This window comes from Amblyomma maculatum, chromosome 2 (genome assembly GCF_055883805.1).
Source record: "Amblyomma maculatum isolate TAMU_Amacu chromosome 2, ASM5588380v1, whole genome shotgun sequence".
Classification (NCBI taxonomy): Eukaryota; Metazoa; Arthropoda; class Arachnida; order Ixodida; family Ixodidae; genus Amblyomma; species Amblyomma maculatum.
The window spans coordinates 206,496,945-206,518,055 of record NC_139345.1 but is presented as its reverse complement, the minus strand read 5'-3'; the positions used below and the strand labels follow the sequence as shown (position 1 = coordinate 206,518,055).

Below are 21,111 nucleotides of genomic sequence, written 5' to 3'. Positions count from 1 at the left end.
TTAGGAGGAGTCGAATTGCAGAGGTCCGATGGACCAAATTTTGAGGTGGCGGCCAACCTAAATGTAAGAGTCACCACTGAGTTGGCAACACCCAAATTAGGTTGAACACCGATTTCGGTCGAATTCGGATGAGATATACTGAGTGACGTCAGCAGAGGACATGACACCTTTTGTGCCCACCTTTTTGCGGATACCTTTTCCATCATGATCCTGTAAATGCAAGTGCGTATTAAATAGCAGTTTTTAGGCTGCTAGAAACAGCTGGTACGATTAAGCACGTGAACCTGCCCGCATGGCCTCCACACAAGAAAGCAGACTCTTCAGTGGTAGCCAAAATTCTTCAGTGGTAGCCCACCAGTAGCCCAAATGCGAGGCAGGCAATAATAAGGTAATAATGAAGCAGGTAATAAAATATTCAAAATAGAGCGTCAACCGTGTTTAGTTAAGCAGAAATAATAGGGATGAGCATGAACAGCAAAATGAAGCATCAGAATGATGCGCTAATGCGGGAAAAAGAGATAGGCACCTTACCTCGCACACAATGCTGCTGCTTGTCGGTACGATAGCTAGATAGGCTAAACTTTAATGTCCAACGGATAAGGTTATCTACCCACCCCCCGACACGCAGGTGCCGCCGCCTCAGATGTAGGCTGGGAGGTGTTGGGTCCCAGCAGCCTCTTTTTTTTTTCGCCCGATATAATGAAGCCATTTCTTTGTCGGCAAGCGATCCTGCTTTCCTTGTGGTATCAAGAAAACTGCATAGCCATCCTCAGGCCGGTTATAATAGCTAACACTGGAGAATTTGGCGAGCGCGCCGCAGCGAGAAACAACGTATGCAAGATCTCCTTAGCCTGAGCCGGTGAAAAATGGCGCGTGAGAAACGTAAACTTGACAAAGAAAGCAAAAATCGCGTGTAACCATGGGCGACCCCGGGGACAGCCAGAGAAACCAATTAGCGCGTCGCGCGGAGCTCGGAATCCGACTAGGTGGCGACGATGTGACGCGGCAAAGTACAAAGCGTGGCGGTACTTTCTTGTCATCGAGGGAGCTTCCACAAGGGTATGTTGTGCATGCCGTCGTCCCACCCGCCACTTCAATGGCTGCACGACGGCTGGTGTCGCAGCTGCTGTGAAAACATCGATGCGTGCAAGCACGATTTTTGTTCGGCTCTAACGATCGTATACGCTTTCACACCTGCATGAATTGAGGGACAAACGATTTACAACAAGAACGCCTGAGTCGAAGGCTAGCGCAGCTACACGCTCCACCAGAAGCTTTAGTCGAGCTGGCATTAAGGCGAACAGCACGCGGATGCTCAGTTATAAGATGGCAGAAGGAATAAATGATCGTTTTTGGTGAATCATGACCTTAAAAGTGGAGCTAAATGAATACGCAAATTATCCGCGATGAAATATGTTTGCGGATAAGAGAAGCGGACCCCCGACGCGCTGCTCGAGGTGAGGTCGACGAAAGGCGGCATTGGTAGTTATGCGTCGTTTATAACAATTCAGAAATGAAATTTCTGGGCACTGGTTGAAGGGTCGTTATGTCGGAAAATATAGGTAGCGTGCATATAAATCTAATAGCGCGTGTATTAAGCATATGTCTCTCTCAAGTTCGTTACTTCACCATATGGCCAACAAGAATACCCAGCTCAGATTTCACACACTCAATTCGTAATCGCTGGCCTAATTTTTTCATGCCGATATTCCGCCTCTATATTTACGCGTTTTTTCTGCTAGACTGTAGGATAGATTTGGTTTCGCTCTTTTGTGTTTTATTTGTTGTGACTATCGTTTCTTGTCGTTTTAAATGTTGTTACATGGTGCATAGCACACTTTTACTAAAACGGCCCTTCAGACGAATGTCGGCCATTTTAAGAGAAAGTACTTCAAGAGAAAAAACAAAAAACACGAAAATCACAAAGGTTTCGACATAGAATGCGTGTCGTGCGCTTTGTTCTGTGTGAATGTCGCTCTTGGCAGCTTTGCTGTGGACAAACTTGGCCAATTCGCGGTGAAGGTGGCATGCGCAACCAAGAGGGCCAACATTCCCCTAAGTCCGGGTACCGCTGCACCGTCCAAGTACCAAATTATGGCGGCAGGGTTGAAGCTCTGGTGCAGACCGCGCTTCACTTAAACGAATAGCAGAGCTGTGTGATCCTTTCTCATGCTTCCTACTGTACGGTATGCAAAACTATTTTAACAACCTTATTTAATCTTTCATTCGTCTAAGTCCGTTGCGTTGGGAGACGGCGCGAGCAAGATACTATTATTTCTTTTTTTCATTGCGCTCTGTAACGTTTGTACGACTACAATTTAGCACATTGTGCTTTAGGCGGTCCGAGCTGGGCAATGTTATTTGTTGTTATTATCTATATTGGTAATATTCCATTCGTGCGTCTTTCTCAATGACGCTGCACCTGCACGCGCGCTTGGCATTGGCAGTGAGTGTGGCTTAAAGCGCGTCGCTAGCTCACTCCAGAGGACGTGATGGTGGCAGTGAGGGAGCCTACATGCTATGTGCCATCTCGCAGAGAGAAGCGCGCGTTCCCGATCGCCCACGGTGCGCACCTGCGACGACGCATCGTCCTCGGATCCCGCCCTGGTCCTCGCTCACCAGCAGCAACGCCGTCAGCGAAATGGACAGCGCGAACAGGGTGCTGCGAACACAAGGAAAATGATGATGACGATGGTCATAGCAGCAATAATCATACCAAGAGAAGCCGCCTGGGCTAGTGTAGATTCTATAGGTGTATAACAGCGCAAACACAAGTCACTACTGAAACCAATTGCCGAGATAGTGCATTCTGAATAAAGGAAACTTTGCACACCGCTTCCATAATTTGTTCGGCTATTAATTATTGGACCCAGCATTCTGTTTGTCCTACCATTGATAGTGCATTGAAATTCGCCCCTTCCATTACTCAGAAAGCGGCAGCCGATTGTATATTACTAAGGTATCCTCCATTAACTCTGTTTCCAATTCAGTTGCCTGAGCACGTCCTGTAAACACGCGATGAATGCACATACCTTGCTTCCCAGCCTGACCCTTTTCCTGTTCCATTCTTTCTGTGGAGCACCATTTATATCTTCTAGTACTTTTATGTACTGCTCTTCTACACCCCGCAATGCCTGCATGACTGCTGAAATTATGGCTTAACCAAAAAGTTGTAATACACTGCTTATACGGGGGGGGGGGGGGGGGGGGGGTGCAAATTTCCCTAGTACAATGTCTCCACCGTCATTCAGCAGATCTGCATTTACCCGCTCCTCCTTATGCTTGTGATCCTTTCATGGCTTCCTCTTCCAATGTTCTGAACCCATTGGCTCTAATCATAGTCTCGATTACTTCGGACACTGTATAGATCTGTGTAGAACTGCTCGCCTGCTCTAGTTACCCACAATGGAAATGACGATTTCTCCTTGCCTCTCAGCGCATGCGCCTCATTTGATTAACAGAATACACTAGCGCTCGTCCCTCGTTTTCCATTGTGGTACAGTGTTCTGAACTCTTTGACTGATCACTCTTTTCAGGCGCGCTCTTGCACGTTATCCATGGAGCTAGTATCAAAGAATAACGGCTAGGGAACGCATGAAAGTCACGGCCTCAAAATTTCTATCACCCCTGAAAATAAGAATGCCGTGATGTCAGCTGACCGCTTTCGTTGTTTCTTTCCCTGATAGCGGCGGGGATAGCGGAATTTATTGAAAGTCGGCGCCATTCATATACAGACAGGAATGCCGAGATAGCGAAGTGACGCAGGTGTACTGATCTAGATTGTTTAGTTCCTCGAGATTTCTCCTTCTCACAGTCCACGGATCGGCGGCTGCAGTGGGGGAAACCGTACGACGGACGGAGTGCATGGCGCGATGTTCAAAGAGGTGCCGGAGACCGGTAAACGAGTTCGGCCGGAGCCGGGCGGCTACGACGTAAAGCCCCTCCATGCCGTTTTCCGCCGACCAAAAGCGCCAGCGTACATTGAGGGGCTTTGCTCCCACGCAACTGAGCATAAACAAAAAAATAAAAAAAAATAAAAACGGCTCATATCCATGTGGCTCTATCAGCTGCTTGGAGTAGAAACGCGTTTTTACCTCAGCTTCAGTAGCTGTATACAAACGTCGCGCATATTGCGCCGTAACAAATGAATGTTTGTAGATTGGCGTTATTACAGCTCTGCATAAATGCTTATTCTTGTAGTATTATTCGGGCGGTCAGGGAAATTGTAGCACACGAACATAATGAACTCTATTACAAATAAAGCAAAGGTCAGGCAATAAAAGCATTGTTCACCAGAACTTGCAAGATTGCTGTTGACACCGCCAATCGCGAATTAAGGTAGGTAATGAACTTAAATAATATTTCGCTGGTACCGGCTAGTGGAAAAAATGCGGCTTCATAAGCTCTGGCTGCCTCTGAAGCGCGGTTTCGCCAAGCTTTTCATGAGAGGACCAGGACAAACGTTCTCCGCCTGCGAGGATGCTTGCGGCCTTTTATAGTTTGCTACTGATGCGCTTTTTCTCTTTTCCCTTCCTTAGAGCTCCTCTGTTGACGATGCTTTCTTAGCGCTCGACAAAAGCAGTTGTTAGGCGAGCTGGCGTTTTCGATGATCCATAACTAGAGCCCAAAAGATGGGACAAAGATGAAGGAGGGACCATAGAGTTCCTTACACTAACTAGAGGGAAAGCTGAGGGCGCTGCACTTCAGCCACCATGGGCGCGCTAAGAATCATGGGCCGGTGTGCTACTTGTTGCGGGACAGTCGGTTTTTCTCGGGTACGTGGAGTGGCGTTACTGCGATGTTTCTTTTTCGTTATCATCATCATCTGAAGGTGCGTACATAGACCGCGAAAGCCATAGTAGCGAAGGCGCAAAAGCAGACGTCGCCAATAAATGGTTTCTGTTTCCCGAAATGCCACTAAAAACTTCCTTAAGTGATGGCACAACGATAAATATTTTCATAACATTTTTTTATTTCAAAGTTTGCCTAATAAGTGCGAAATATTGGTATTTGTGCTGCTCAAAACTAAGCCAATAGGAGAAAGGGCCATCGCTTATATTGGATAAATCTCACACTGGCATTCTGTTTCTCTCTGTTTTTGCAATTTATAGTCACAATATTCAATCTTAGGACATTATTTACGGTAGAACAACGTTTATCTTTGCATTAGTTTTGGCCAAAAGTTGTAGTTCTGCACTCGGTAGCTCTCCGGCCCATGATGCTTTGAGCGCCCATGGTGGCTGAACTGGCCGTCTGGAAACTCCATGTAAACTCCCATAGACGGCAAGACAGCTTTCCCTCTAGGTAAGAGTAAGAAACTCTATGGGAGGGACCCCACACAGCCCTGACTCACAACTAAAAGCCTTATTGAATGCCAGCAGGCATAGATACCTCCCTGGCGGCCAGAAAGAGTACAGTGCGCAATTGACATGCATAAATGACATACCCCTAATATACCAGGCACGTGCCAACGCGCAATAGACATGCGCGTGAATACGATGTGATCAGTGAGCAGGCACCTGTTAATATTCACAATCAAGGTACCATCTTTCTTTTTCTGACAGCGCGACAGATGAAGCCCTGATGCATTCTTCCGAGAGCCTCCCTATCATGTGAGCTTTTATTATCTCCCTAGCTAATGAGTCGCGGTTCTTTCCTATCACTGTACATTCCTTACACTCTGGCGCACAGACGTCGGTATCATCGTCATCTCCATTGTCTTTGCAGTGCCTGCAGTGTTTCGCCACGTGGCCAGTGATAGCGACACGTGAGACAGTATACTCATGCTCTTCGAGTCTTTCGTTAATACAGCGGCCAGTATGGCCGGTGTATCGCTTACCACAAGACAGTGGCAGCGAATAGACCACCCCTTCCTGGCAAGGCACGAATTGTTTTGCGTGCTTTATCAAGCACTTGCGTGATTCTTTGTACTCTGAATTTACTTTCTTTGGGGCGCCGAAAAGGCAACGTCAACGCCTGCATGTTTACCAATTCTTTTTAGATTGTGCGACACTTTGTGAAGATATGGCAACGTAACAGTCCTTACGAGTACGCTTTTGCAGGCTAGTTGGTGCCTAAGCATTCTGTTTTTTTGCGCAAAAAACACGACACAAAAGAAACGAGGTAGACAGGACAAGCGCTTGCTAACAACTCAGGTTTTTATTGACGGAACATTTTCTTAAATACAGCAGCTGCTCTTATCAACAAGAAGAAGAAAAGAAGGGACTTCGCATACATACATATCAGATCAGCACAGATCCCATCATCGCGCGAGTGAATGCATGCTTCGAGTTTTAATTCTGCGCAAGATAACTGAATTCTTTTTTGAGAGCAAAATTGAAGGATTGCTGACACACGAGTTACCCGATTTTTCTATCTCATTAGCCTCAATTATCTCTCTTCCAAGTTGAGTCTTGCACCGGCGCAGTACTGACGTTTTATCGAGCGCGGGAGTGCAGTTGCGGCAATTCCGAATATGGTCAATCATTTTGTTACCTGAATAGTTTCTGACATCTCTAGCGTGCTCCCTCAGCCTATTATTAAGGCCCCTCCCAGACTGGCCAACATATTGGTCAATCATTTTGCTACCTGAATAGTTCCTGACATCTCTAGCGTGCTCCCTCAGCCTATCATTAAGGCAAATCCCAGACTGGCCAATATACTGCTTACAGTATATTGCCCAGTCTGGGAGGTGTCTTAATGATAGGCTGAGGGAGCACGCTAGAGATGTCAGGAACTATTCAGGTAACAAAATGATTCACCATATTCGGAATTGCCGCAACTGCACTCCCGCCCTCGAAAAAATGTCAGTACTGCGCCGGTGCAAGACTCAACTTGGAAGAGAGATAATTGAGGCTAATGAGATAGAAAAATCGGGTGACTCGTGTGTCAGCAATCCTTCAGTTTTGCTCTCAAAAAAGAATTCAGTTATCTTGCGCAGAATTAAAACTCGAAGCATGCTGCATTCACTCGCGCGATGATGGGATCTGTGCTGATCTGATATGTATGTATGCGAAGTCCCTTCTTTTCTTCTTCTTGTTGATAAGAGCAGCTGCTGTATTTAAGCAAATGTTCCGTCAATAAAAACCTGAGTTGTTAGTAAGCGCTTGTCCTGTCTACCTCGTTTCTTTTGTGTCGTGTGTTTTGCGCAAAAAAAAAAAAGAAACAGAATGCAACAATCCTTCTTTTCTTCTTCTCTTTCATGCATCAGTTTTTGCCTTTGATCTCAACTTTTTCTGTAGTTTTTCTGCCACGGAAACTAATAGTTCAGACGGGCAGCCAGCCTTTGCCAGGCGGTCTACTTGGTTGCTGAAGCTATGCTCCAATCTGTGTTCACAGCATTTGTCCACTGTGTTGCTAAAAACAGTACGTACAATTGCTCTCTTCATCAGCTTGCAGTGAGCTGATGAAAAAAAAAACAAAACAAGATTGGCTTAATCCAACGGGGCTCATAAGCCCAACAAACATGAGATGGAGTGAAATGAAGCGAGAGGTCTAAAAACCTAATAAAATCATTGAATGGTACTACGTGTGTTAAAATCAATGGTGTGAGGCATTCTGATAACACCGAAATGACTTCAGGGAATAGCTGCTTGAAATCAAGGTTGTCACAATCTAAAAACACGAAGTAGTCGTGCACAAATCTACAAATGCTACAGACGCTCGATCCTTGAAATCGCTCTTTCAACATTCTGTCTCGGGCAGCTACGAATACGTCGCTTAGGAAAAGCGCTAGACATGAGCCAATAGATTCCCTCTTTCTGAATAAAACCCTCGTCATTCCATTCCGCAGAAGTCGAGAGGAGATAAGAAAACCAACAGAAGAAATTCCGCTCTCATTCTGAAATTCAACAGCATCATGTTCATCACTGAGGTCGTTGACAGAAAACATGATTTCTGCTTGAGGAATGGTGCAATAAAGATTCTTTACAATGACTGAAAATCTACAAAGCTTTTTATTGTAGTTAAATTCTAGGAACGCGATTCCATCGTCCGATCTTTTCAATTTAAAAGGGTCATTCGATTGACAAAAGATTAAGTTTTTCCTGCAGGAACTTCGCTACAAGCAGCTGCCATGTTTCAATTTACGAGACAATTACGCGGAACGGCCAATCTGGTTTACGTGTTTTTGCAGTGAGAAACATTTGCAACGACATTTTTGAGCTGCTGTCGATCTTACTTAATAGCCTGTTTAATTCCAGCCTATTAACAAGTTCCTTCGCCTTGCTCTTAACTTTTGATACAGACACATCGCTGCGTTTGTCAATCATCATAAGAACAGCTTTCGCTGGTTTCGAAATATACGCATTCCTATATGCAAGAAAGCAAAATCTCCGTCCTTATCAGCAAGTAGCAGCGAGAATGAGTTCTCTTTCAGCCAACTAACCGTCTTATGCAGAGATAGCTTCTTCCCCGAAGCCCTGTACCTCGTTGTCAGCCGTTAATAATTAGAAGGATTATTAACGATGCGCCCTTAACGGTGCGCACATTCCCAGACACCCTTAGAGTGAGTGGGGGTAGCTCTTCCGGTCGCAAAGGAGATGCCCTCGACCTGCGTGGCAAGCTCAGCCGGAATTCATATACCTTGTAGTGACAGAAAGGGGTGGCCATTTGGTGCCCAGCTTTCGCCGGTTCAAGTCACAGTAAGGGTCGGAGTCAGAAGAAACAAACAAAATGAAATTTATATCCACAGCAAGAGACGATACAGAGGAATACACAAACACTAAAAGTGCACAGACGACAGGGTCACAGAAAAACAAACGCTAAGCATGCAACTACAGAGGTATTCAATAACACAGAGGCTTCACAACACAGATCAAACACCAGAGAGTCACATAAACAAACACTAAATTGTTCACCGGGCACTGTTGCAGTCCGACGCCTCGAGTCACGACGTGGCCGCCATGCAAGACGAGCGCGGCTCCATCGCAGGTCCGTGGGCTTGCCAGCAGTGGGTGATCCCCGGGAGTCCAGTTGCCGCACTTGTGATCACGCCGCAACCACTGACTGACTGACTGACTACACGGCGCGGCCTCAATAAATAGGGCGCACCGCGTCTGTCTGTTAAGGCGCGCCAAGGCTAGCGCGCACACACACTTAGCTTCGCTGGTTAGAGCGCTCCGTTTTGCTCCCGTCGAGCCGCGCGTCGTCATTGGCTAGGTCCCGTAGAATTTTCTGGAGCCCTCTGGCATTTTTCGAAATGATGAATCACCTTCATCGCTGGGTGGTGAGAAAGAGGGCGCCGGTGAAAGTAGCGACACTCTCCTCCGCGCCGCGCTTTCCTCCTCGATTCTCCTCGCGCGGCGGCGGAGAGCGCTGCGCACGACACGCTTTTTCTCTTTGGCGGCCGCCGGCCGGCCGCAGCAGTGAGTGAAGCGCGAGCTTTTGGGCCAGGTCTGCGCTCCAGGAGTGCACAAAATTTTTGAAAAATTGCGAGAAAAGCATTGAGAATGCCGATAGTAAAGTTCATAAATTGATTGGTTTCTTCTTAGAACTGTTTGAATGGGGAATACTGATAAACAAAGCTTTCAGGCGAGTTCTGTGCTACAGACACTTTTTAAGTCTCATGATAAGGTTTTACTTTGTGCACTTAATCTAGTACTGCCTCTGACTTTGCGTTTGTTTTTTTTTAGAGCTTGAAATCTGTCACCGCGGTAAAACTTCAGATAACGATCCAGGCCGGTGCTTTGAACTTCAAGATTAGAGAAGGTTAAAGCAGGACTTAGTCTATTTCGCTACTGTCAAGCTATCTCTCTAAGCATAGTATATGTCACGTGATCAACCATGAGATTGGATTATTGGTTAATTGTACATGTATTTCAATCAATTACTGGGCCAAATTAATTTATATTTAGTAAATTGCAATTAAAATCTAAATTTTAGCTGCAACACCGAACCGTGTACCGTTGGAAAGCTTAGGCCAAGTGTAATGGCACTGTGCTAGTTAGCGATCCGCGATAATCTGCGTTCATTAGTTAATTTTGTATAAAATCAAATTTTGAGCTGTTCCTTGCTGCTTCGAGGCAAGGAACAGGTTTGCCACGGCAATCTTGATATGATGCTGATGGAGGAATTAAATAATTTTATGAGTACGTGGCCCCTCACTGACTTCGCGTGGGGTTAAAAGACAGCAGGGTACACTGGGAGAAGTGGTGGGCCCTATTGCCGATACACTGAAGTTCTGGGGCAAGCATGCTGTGGTCTCATGCGCTGTGTAAAAGAGCTTGATTTCATTGAACGCAACAATCAAATAAAAAAATTACAAGGTGCACATAAGTCTTCAACGTGCGGAGATGAGAAAGCGTATAACTGCCAATTCATTAACTATCGCTATCCTATCTATCACTATATCTACTAATGCCAGAGACCTATCGTAACTGTCACTATCCGCAACGAACACTATCACCTCACTATCCGGGCCTATTACTATAATTTACTATTATTATCCGTAACAGTCACCATCATTACCTATCACTATTCATAACCATCACTATTTAATCTGATGCCGTCCCATGACCCATTGATATACTTCAATTTTCATTGACTTACGTTGTCAGTCATATCTCTATTATCTCATAATATCTGACGAGACAACTATACATTGACTTTTAATTCTTATACTTTCTTGTTTTCTCATAAATGGAGGTGGGAAAAGAGCAAGCCACAGAAATAACTGACTACTATCAGCGCGAGGTTCATGTCTCTGTCGAGGAGGCTTCCTTTACTTCAGGACAGGTCGGTGAGAGAAAATTGATGGAACTGCGTTTGGTCTGTTTTTTTTTTTTCGAGTTCGTGTAATATTGGCGGCTCAAACTGGTCTTCAGTGAAATGTAGCTAGAACATAGAGCGATGAGATAATTACTCAGGCTAGGTGAAAAAAAAAATCTTGCATACAATTGAAATGAGTAATATGTTACAGTGTTAAGAATTGTTGCTCGCAAAATGTTCCCCTATTTTTACATAATAACTATAATCATCATTGATTGTTTAAGTTTCGTAAATACAGAAAATTGATGCAATGATTCCGGCTGATTTGACATCGATGGGATAACTTTTCTCGCAATAAATGAATACGCGGAATCGCGCTTTTAGAGCTCCAGCTTTCAAAGCGAAGGTAACCTGCCAACGCCTAGTAGTCATGGTCAAAGTGAAGCGTGTGTGATCATATGAACACCTCCTGCACATTGGCCGTATCCCTGATAAAACGAACGCATATTTTTTAACCCACGCGTGCGTCGAAGCATGGCAAGACACATTCAAAAATTGAAAAAAAAAAAAAAAACGCCATACGACCTAACTAGTGCAGATTACCCGCAATACCTCGGGTTTACTTGCCAAAGAGTTTTTCAGGGCCAGCATTCATTGCTCCCGAGTAACCGACGCACACTACAAGTAAAAGCTGGAAAGGCTAGCTCCTCTACAAGCCCGAATTTTGATTTTTAGTGAAGGAGGCTAGGGATCCTAGCATAATCGCGACAAATGCAATCGAGAGACTGTAATTTTCCAGTTATTTCTGACAGCAAAAAGCAGATCATAGCGCCCTGTTTCTGACTGTACAGAAGTCGAAGCGTGTTAAATGATGGAGCCTTGGAGCCTCGCAGAATATTCAGCATGCTGCAGAGAACAACCTTATTTTTATACAATGAACATGCTGCCGCCGCAAAAATATTGAGCAGCAAGCAAGAATAAAAAACGCAGCGTCAGGTGACGCGTTATTACGGGGAGTGAGAAAGCCACTCGACGTCGCAAACAACTCTGTTGTTTCTAGGAATAAACGTCTTTCGACTAATCTTGTGAATCCATTGACTCGTGCGCAAGCCGTCACGCTTGCCTTGAGATATCATGAATACCGCATAACCATCTTCAGGTCGCTTGCTGCAGTTGTACGCGCAACAGCACGGCATAGAGCTTGCACGCTGCAATCAAAGCACAGCGCGCAATATTCGCTCGCAGAGACTAGGGGAAAAATGGCGCGAAGGAAAAAGAAAACACAAGGAAAACGCCGGACGCGCGTCGGTTTCCAATGGCAACGGCAGGGAGACCAATCGTCGCTCAGGAAATCGGGCGGAGAGCCGGCCTTCAGCGAAGGGGCGCGCAAGGGGCGAGGAGGAGGCGAGGAGGTAGCGCGGCGGCGGCAAAGTTCAATCGTTGGCGTAACTTTCAAAGTATCAAGGGGTTTTAGTACAAAGCTAAGCTATTCTAGGCACTATAGCTAAGCGCTCTCTCGCGCGGGGAAGGAGGCTTTTCTCGAACATTGTGGAAGTCTCCATGCGGCGACGCGCGGGCCTCGCGCCGCGCCTGCTTAGTAAAAATGCGCGCCGATTTCGTGACACTCAAAGAATATTGTCCTACAATATTCTCCATACACACGAACATCGCGCGCACATGCAAGCGCTCACAAACTACACGGGCAAATGTCCACATCACGCACATACATTGCACAAATTTCACAAATTGCAATCGCAAATTACAATTCACTCATCACTTCTATGATGTTACAAACATAGCAACACACTGTTATCGGATGCACATAGGAATCAGCAACACAGAAACACAGAGTTTTTCAAATGCGAAGCGCACAAACCTAATGCAGGTTTTCACCTATATTTCCAAACTCGTGTTATATGTACCTCCTTTTTGGAACGTGTCAGTTCCTCTCCATCTTTCAGGCATGCCAGTTTTCTTTCTTACAAAGCATTGGCTTTTCTTTCGTTCGTGCGTCCTGCTCCCCTCTGAGTTCCTCTTACGTGCGCGGTTCCCAATTCTCCTGCTGCCCACACCTAAGTGAGATTTCCGACTGCAGATTTGACATGGCGCTCTCAAAACGCCTTGGGGTTGTTAATCTCTGTCAGCGCAGGTCGTTTTGCTCTTCCGTTTCCAATCCTTAAGGAACTTCTTCCTTGTTTTTCTTCCCGCTGGACTTTGCCTACATCAGTAGTGTTGAGCTTTCTTTTCTTTCTTACTTTCGCCTGCACAGCTGGCCGAGGCACGTTTGGTCCGGTTTCATTCGCATTTTCTGAAGAGCATCTCTGAGAACCACGTTGTGCTTCCTTGATTCTTTCATTTTTCTTCATTTTCTTTACCACCTTCAGTCGTTTTCTACTGGAGAATCATTCTCCTTACTTTTAATTAATTCTTGTTCCTTATAGGTTTCCTTGAATTCTTTCATTGTAGTGCAGTCCTCGATTTCTTCCATATCCGAATCCTCAAGTTTAGGATCTGCACTGTCACTCTGCTCAGTGAAAGTTTCCTCATCTTGCTCAGCGGGAAGAACCTCCTCGGTATTCGAGCCGTCCTTCAAGACTAGTTCTTGAATTTCTAGACGATTGCTGTCATCAGCTTTAGCTTCATCTGAACTTTCGTGCTCGCTGTTATTTGACAGCTCTCCTCCCGGTTAGTCATGCACTCCGACATGGTGCAATCTAAAGTGGAGCTAGAATTCTGACCCTCTTCATCTTCTGTCGATGAACACATGAATGGGGTTTCTTGCTCGATAACTTCCTTCGGAGCTTCGGCGCAACCTGTCCTCTCGGAGGGCACGGTCTCAATATCATGAGCTCCAGTTACGTCCCCTGTTTCTGAAATTTCTGTTGCCGGAACGGTCAGTTCTAAAACTTTACTCTGCCTTCTGGAGCTAGTTTCAACAGCACCTGTAGTCGTCAACGAATCACTCGTTTCGCTGCACCTCCTAATGCAGGGAAAGGTAACCTCCAGAGGCTCAGTGATGCCTTTCAACCGCTGAACTTCAGCCAGCTTCTTCAGAAGGATATCTCTCTCTTTTAAGTATACGTTTTCTTTCTCAAGCCTACGCTTGTTCCGTTCTCTCTTTTTCGGCCTGCTTCCGGAGCCATTCTTTCTCCTTTTCTTCTCGTTGTCTTTCTGCTTCGGCTTGCTTTCTGAGCCATTCTTTCTTTCGGCTCGCTTCCTGAGCCATTCTTTCTCTCCTACTTCTCGTTTCCTCTCTGCCTCGGCTCGCTTCTTGAGCCATTCTCTCTCTCGTGCTTCTCTTTGCCTCTCTCTTTCTTTCTCAGCCTCTTCTCTTTTCTTCTTAGCCTGTTCTAGAACCTCCCTTTCTTTTCGGTCCACCAATTCTTGCAGTTCAGCTCCTTTAAGACCTTTATCTAGGCCCAACGCAATAATCTCTTTAAGATTCATCTTCAATCTGAACTGCCTAATGCTAACACATAGCACTACTCAATGGACCACAACTGCTTCAGCGCGGTACCTCTCGTTATCGCTCTGCTCCTACACTGCTTACGAGCTCTTCGTAAACTCTTCCAACTCGTTCTCCGTCCTCTGAGCTTGAGTGCACCAAACGTCCTGACGCGGTCGCCAGAATAATTTTCACCCGTTAATAATTAGAAGCTATTATTAACAATGCACCCTTAACGGTGCGCACACTCCCAGACACCCTTAGAGTGAGGGGGGGGGGGGGGGGGTAGCTGTTCCGGTTGCAAAGGAGATGCCCTCGACTTGCGTGGCAAGCTCAGCCGGAATTCATCTGCCTTGTAGTGACAGCTTTCGCCGGTTCAAGTCACAGTAAGAGTCGGAGTCAGAAGAGACAAACAAAACAAAATTTATATACACAGCAAGAGACGATACAGAAAAATACATAAACACTAAAATTGCACAGACAAGAGGGTCACAGAAAAACAAATGCTAAGCATGCAACTACAGAGATATTCAATAACAGAGGCTTTACAACACAAATCAAACACGAGAGAGTCACATAAACAAACACCAAATTGTTCACCGGGCACTGTTGCAGTCCGACGCCTCGAGTCACGACGTGGCCGCCATGCAAGACGAGCGCGGCTCCATCGCAGGTCCGTGGGCTTGCCAGCAGTGGGTGATCCCCGGGAGTCCAGTTGCCGCACTTGTGATCACGCCGCAACCACTGACTGACTGACTGACTACACGGCGCGGCCTCAATAAATAGGGCGCACTGCGTCTGTCTGTTAAGGCGCGCCAAGGCTAGCGCGCACACACACTTAGCTTCGCTGGTTAGAGCGCTCCCTTTTCCTCCCGTCGAGCCGCGCGTCATCATTGGCTAGGTCCTGTAGAATTTTCTGGAGACCTCTGGCATGTTCCGGACTGATGAATCACCGTCATCGCCGGCTGGTGAGAAAGAGGGCGACGGCGACGCGTACAAAGCTACGCGCTCTCTCGCGCGGGGAAGGAGGCTTTTCTCGAACCTTGTGGAAGTTTCGATGCGGCGCCGCACGGGCCTCGCGCCGCGCCGGCTTAATAAAAATGTGCACCGATTTCGTGACACTCGTTAACATGTCCACACCCACCGAAATGCAACAGAAATGCAGAGTGGCCGTTCCGTGTAATTGTCTCGGAAATTGGAACATGTCAGCATCATGTAGCGAAGTTCCTGAAGGAAAAAGTGAATCTTTTGGCAATTGACGACCTTTTTTTAAGACAAAAATCTTATACATCGAATATAGTTGAGATGTATCGCCATTTCGAGCGGCAATTTCGAGCTGAAATGCGTTTTCATCTAAGTCTCAGAGAAGTACAAACAGCGCGCGTACTGTGAAAAAAAAAGAAAGAAATTACATACGGATATAGAAGGCCAGTATTAAAGCACCGCATAAATGCACACTCCAGTAAAACTATTCTTGGCAGTTAGTGAAATCGAAGAGATCGAGAAACTAACCAAGTCTTATCAATACAGGACTGGTTCACCAGAACTTATGAGATTGCTGCTGATAGCGGCCGTCGCCGCCGTTTGACGGTGCCGTGGAGCAAGGGCCCACGGCGCAGGCTGCCCGATTTCGAGGAGTAACCGGCCTTCGTCAGATGCTGGGGCGACGAAGGAGGGAATGAGGCCTTAGAGGGGTAGCTCATCCAGATACGAACCCGGGATCATTCAGTCCGGATGACCTTGAAGCTAGCCAATTGGGACTTCGCCTGTCTAGCGACAAGTCTCGCCCAGTAAGCTGGTGCATGACCACATTGTTACCTGACCACTTTATCACGAACCTTTAATCTTGAAAGGTGATTGATTCGCAGTAACGTTAGAGGTCAGGTGATCGGCGCGTGATGGCGTCAGGTAAACGGGCGGTTTTAGCAAAACCAAGCACTACAGCCATAGCTCGTCAAACTTGCATGGTTTACCCATTTTTAACCACTGGTAATTTTTATCCAATTGCGGCCACGCTCCGTCAGAGACATTTCGACTATGATAAATCTGCTTTAAGTAGACAATCGTATTGGCTAGCCGAGAAAGAACCGAGGCTCTATGCACCACCCCTAAGTTGTCCCAAATTGTTGCCAGCGCATCTGTTCACAACCAGATAAATCCAAGATCACGTTTTGACGTTTATTTTCTCTGTCCGAATATAGGCTGAACGTCTAACGAATAAAATTGTACTCGCATCACCTGTGAATTTGATAGCGATGAATCCAAATCATAGACAAGCGCACACTAATCTAGTTTTGTTTCATCGATAATCTTTATGATTTCCTGCTTTCTTTTGTTAGCAAAACTCACGGAGGAGACAATTCGAAACCCAATAAAGCAGTGGTCAGCAACTATTTGGGTAATAACTAAGGCAACGTTTGGGTTTCCGGGTATTAACGTTATTAAGACAAGACGAAACTGGTTTACTACTTTGACTTCCACTTAAACCACGAGATTATTCACAGAGTAAACGCCACAGTTAGCCAAGATTTTTGAGCACTTAGGAAGGGTGCATTTTTCCACTTTCAGGTGAAGCAAAAGCTTCAGATTGCAACGAAATCCTTACACGCTGTGTTTGTTTCCACGATAGGAAATGAGACATTGCTCAATGGCAGTCGACAAGTCGCGACCATTTATTGAATATTTCGAGACACAGAACTCACCACCTATGTAAATACGTGTCCTCTCTCCAGATAAATGGATACTCGCCTTCCGAGGAAGGTTCAAACGTTCTCTCGCCGTCAGGTTCTGAGTCCTCGAGCGCATGGCATCCATGCATAATTGCAGCTAAGCTGGGCACTGAGGCTGGGCCTAGTGCCTCCGCTGCCACGCAGGCAGAGGTAGTTTCACCGGTGTCACTCGCGGCAACGCCTGCCCCGCATTCGACATCCCAACCTGAACCTCGGCCCCAAGTTCAGCTTGATGCTCCCGGTTCATCAGCAACAACGCCGATCTCGCCTTCCCAAAATGCCCAACAGCCCGTAAGTGACCTGTCCCCTGGGCGGAGTACGACAATGACCACCCAGTCAACACGACGAGATGGGCATCCAACAGTGCGACAGGATGAGACGTGCTCTCCAATGGACTTATCAGCACCACCATCCGTGTCAACAAGCCCCCGTACCTCTCACAAACGTCAATCAGAAAACCATCAACCGAATTCGTCTTCGCAAGTGGTGCCTGTCAAGGAAAGCGCTCTTATTTAACGATCGAGAACCAACACCCGGATCGACATTTTATAAAGTGACGACTAAATTTCTAGCTAACAAAAGCCTGGCGGATATACCGAACAGGGTTCTCCAGGCTAACTTGGACGCTTGTCTCGGAACCAGAGGTTTTCGGGGCTTCACGGCCAGGAAGAAGTCAAACACTATAGCTGTGTGGCTTCCGACACTCGCTGTGGTGGAACGTATGCAAACGCTTAGTTGTATTTCAATCACAAGTGAGATCTCAGTGCCTTTTCAGGAGTATCTAATTGAAGGCTCCGACTCGCAGCGTTGCGTCGTTTACAACGTCGACATAAACGAGGATCAAGCCAAACTTCAACGTGAGCTGTACTGCCCCACGCACCACGTCATCCAGGCACGACATATGGGAAAAGGGCGTTCTTGCATCGCCATCTTGCAAGGCCCTCCGATACTTCCAGCCTGTCTGCACTACTACGGCTGCATTTTAAGACCTCGGCAATAAGAACCGAGTGTGGTTTACTGTTACAACTGTTTCCGGGCTGGGCACATGCGCAAATCTTGCCCTTTCGCTAATGCCGACGAAGGTGCGTCTGAAGGAAAAGTTACGTACCGATGCGGCCTCTGCAAATCGGACGACCACGAGATTATATCTTCAAGTTGTCCGACAAAGCAAAAGGCAATGCATAAGGCTCGTCTTCGGAACACTAAGCATTGGCCAATGCAAGACATGACACCATTACAGACATCCAATCGCTTCGCTGCTCTCCAGTGGGATGACGAAGAGTGGCCAGAGCTTCCTGAGCCCGCTTCGAGTGCACCTCCACCTAAGACGAAGTCTAGCGATACGGTGCTCAAGGAACGCCGTCGACAACAGCCAATACAAAAACGCACTGAACTACAGGAGGACTATATGGCTGCAAATCACGAGACGAGCAAATCACTCGTCTCTTAGCAGATGTCTCCAAGCTCTGACAACATCGCGAAACGCTTGCTTGACGCCGACGAGCTGTGGAATTAGCAACCAATTCTATCAATGGCACAGTACCGTCGTCTCCTTCCCGCGCAACTGTGCCATTTGCTGCCTCTACCAAGTGTACCACAATGCCCACGGATAACTCTGCAGCATCGTTGCTCCGCTATATGGTCAACCAGTTGTCCAACCTGACGTCCGTGATACTGCGACGCTTGGACTAGTACCAGAAAATGGCGAATACCGGTCGTCCTGGTGTGCTACAGTGGGACTGTAGAGGCATTTCAACGAAGGTGGGCGAGCTCAAGACCCGACTACGAATTAACAAGCTCCGGGTATGGGCTATGTTACTACTGGAAACAAACGCCTTATCAACACTTCCGGGCTTCAGTGGCTACGCGTCTCCTTCGATGATCGACTGTCGCGTGCAGACTTCTGTTCCACCGGGAAAAGCGGCGGTAATGTTAATACGCGGTTTCATCATGTACGCCTTTCTCTCGAAACCTGGTGCACTTCATATCAAGAGGTTGTAGCGGTTGCTGTGAAATTTCTGAAAGGAACCGTTGTGATTGTTTCATATGACGTTAGACCAGCCGGAGGCTCCCCTTCTCGTATTAATCTTGGCTGGTTATTAGGTGTCCGTCGGCAATACCCCGGTTGTCCGATTCTAGTCGGAGGCGACTTCAACGCCCCTCATCCGGATTGGGAGTATCCCACTGCAAGCCCTCGTGGTAGGCATGTGCGGGACGCCTTCACTGATGCCTTGTTTGTACTGCTCCATCACCCTGGGACAGCAACATGACCTGTTCGTCAGATACGTAATGCTGCCTATGATCTGGACTTGACGTGGTGTTCGGGCGCGGGAACTCCCTCGTGGCACATGGAGCCAGACTGCTGGGGAAGTGATCACCACCCTATCATCATCGGTCTCCATCCCTCACGTCTCCGCCCTTTACGCCGCAAATGTTCTGTGATCAACTGGGACAACTTTCGCTCACGTCTCGATAGTCTGTCTTCAGATTCGTCGTCACTTCTTGTTGAGCGCGTACAAAGTGCACTAAATAGTGCTACGACTACTACCTGGATTTATGCTGGTTGACCGGCACCAGATCTCGGCCTGCTTAACTTGTGGGCTGCCCGCCGTCAGCCGAACTGGTTTGCAAGGCGAGACCCTGCTTCGAAGCAGGCACGTACACGACTGCATTATCTTACTGCTAAGGCTCGGAGATATGAATGCGATCTCTTGCGACGCCAGTGGCATGCATGGTGTGAACAATGTTCCGCTAAATCCTCGAATTCCTCACTCTGGCGAACGTTTTGTGCAACGGAACATGGTCGCCATTCTACTGACGCAGCAGGAACAGCATGCTTTGCAGCTAATTTGTCGCCGGATGATTTCGCCAAAGAAGCAGCACGAAAATTTTTCCCAAAGTATGATACATTGCCTCCTTCAGCTGCTAATTTTAATTTGGCAAGTATCCCTGCAGATGCCTACACAATACCATCTGCTGCTGACGCAGATGGAATTGCGAGTCCCTTTTCTATGCCTGAGTTGCTGGCTGCAATTGATGAGGCGAAACGAAAAACAGCGCCCGGCCCGGACAGAATTCAGTATGAACCTGAGTGCCGCTGCACTCCCTCAACTACTAGACACATAAACAATATATGGCTGCATGGTGTCGTACCTGAGTGCTGTAAATCCGCTGTGGTGATGCCTATTCCCAAACCAGGAAATCCACCAACAGACCTCGCTGACTTGCGGCCAATCTCATTAACATCAACGCTGTGAAAGCTTACAGAGAAAATACTGGCTACATGACTTTCTTGGTGGCTGGAGCAGCACGGTTACAGAGGTACAGGGGACCGGTTGGTGGTCTTGGCATCAGCAGTACTGTCATCTACCCGCAGCCGCAATGTGCGTACCATATTGGCAATGGACGTTGAAAAAGCATACGACAACATCAGTCATGCTGCAATCCTGAACGCCATTGACTTGCTCCACCTTCCTTTGAGAGTACGCAGTTTTGTCGCATCATTTTTGGACGGAAGAACATTTGCAATACGTCTCAGTGGTGACGCAGTTGGTTCATTCGTTTCGCTACGTGGCATGCCCCAGGGATTAGTATTGTCACCGAAATTGTTCAATATTGCTCTCATCCCACTGGCACATTCTTTTATCCTACCTGCGTCTCCTCCCCCCGCCGGGCCGGTGCCTCTCCGAACCTGGGAGGACTGGGAGACCACACTGCGATCAGCGGACCCGGCCAGGCAGAAGATCGTCGTCAGCCGGGCCGCATACGTCATGGATAAACATAATATTGTTACGACGTTTATTAGGCAGATCTTAGGCTGCGCTGGAGAATAGCACACAAGAGCGGGGCAGAACCAGCTTCCTCTTCTTCTGCTTATCCCGCCAAACCTCATCTTTCTTTAATAAGGACCGCGGGAAGTGCGTGACACTGCCCCCTTCGCAGACGATGCCCGCCGGGCGAGTCAAGGTTCGTCACGTTGATAGAAGGGCTTCATGCGGGCCACGTGGACTACTTGAGTCTTCCGAGAACGACGCCCTTGGGTGGTCACGCGAGAGACTACAAAGTTTACTGCGCTGAGACGTTCCGATACAACGAAAGGGCCAGTATAGTGGTGCAACAGTTTCTGGCACAAGCCGCGCTTACGCAACGGCGTCCAAAGCCACACCAAGTCACCAGGGACATAATGAACATCTTGATGACGCTTGTCGTAGCGTTGCTTGTAGCGTTCCT

At 47.2% G+C, this 21,111-nt stretch overlaps 1 pseudogene; it reads right to left on the bottom strand.

The window, feature by feature from the left end:
• LOC146201116 (ABC transporter G family member 20-like) overlaps positions 1-21,111 on the bottom strand; it is a 208,151-nt pseudogene that overhangs the window by 74,754 nt on the left and 112,286 nt on the right.